Here is a 663-nt window from a genome sequence, read left to right as displayed (position 1 = left end):
AGTTCAGCAAATATTTTCTCATTTCCTTAGCTTTACAAAACTGAGTGACCACCCATGTGCACACTGTTAAACATATTAATACATGTTTGCAGATTAAAAGTCGATTGGTTTTAATTAGTTTTAAGCCACAGGAAAAAATGCAGATAGAAAAACAAAAAGAAAAAGATAAATCCTGTTATAAAGTAATGTGCTAAACCTTCCCTGAATTTCTCTTTTTATGTCTCATATAGTTAGAGGGGAAAAAAAGAAAGCCCTTTGGAAATCAAAGATCACTATTCTCTACAGAGACAAATGTTTTAAAGACTAACAAATTCATCAGACCCAAGATCTTTTACAGATGTTGATATACTCTGCGTTCACCCTGGTGTGGGCTGTCTTGAACTAAATTCAGAAAAACAGTGGTTTTTGAAATGACTCATTCACATAACTTGAAAATCTCTCTTTATTTCTTATGCCATTTTCATGATTGTAAATTAATGGCACAGATATTGCATCAGATATATACAGAGTAGTAAGAGCAACACTTCTACAACAACCCAAAAAAACATCCAATATAATATTTATGTAAGCAACTGCCCATCTGTTGATAATTGCTAGTGTTCACAAGACTAATTTTATTAATTGTCTTAGAAGTATTAGTTGCCAGCAATAAGTATGTTAATG

The sequence above is a fragment of the Buceros rhinoceros genome, unplaced genomic scaffold (assembly GCF_000710305.1).
Source record: "Buceros rhinoceros silvestris isolate BGI_N320 unplaced genomic scaffold, ASM71030v1 scaffold7166, whole genome shotgun sequence".
In the NCBI taxonomy this organism is placed as follows: Eukaryota; Metazoa; Chordata; class Aves; order Bucerotiformes; family Bucerotidae; genus Buceros; species Buceros rhinoceros.
Note: the sequence above shows the minus strand (reverse complement) of the source record.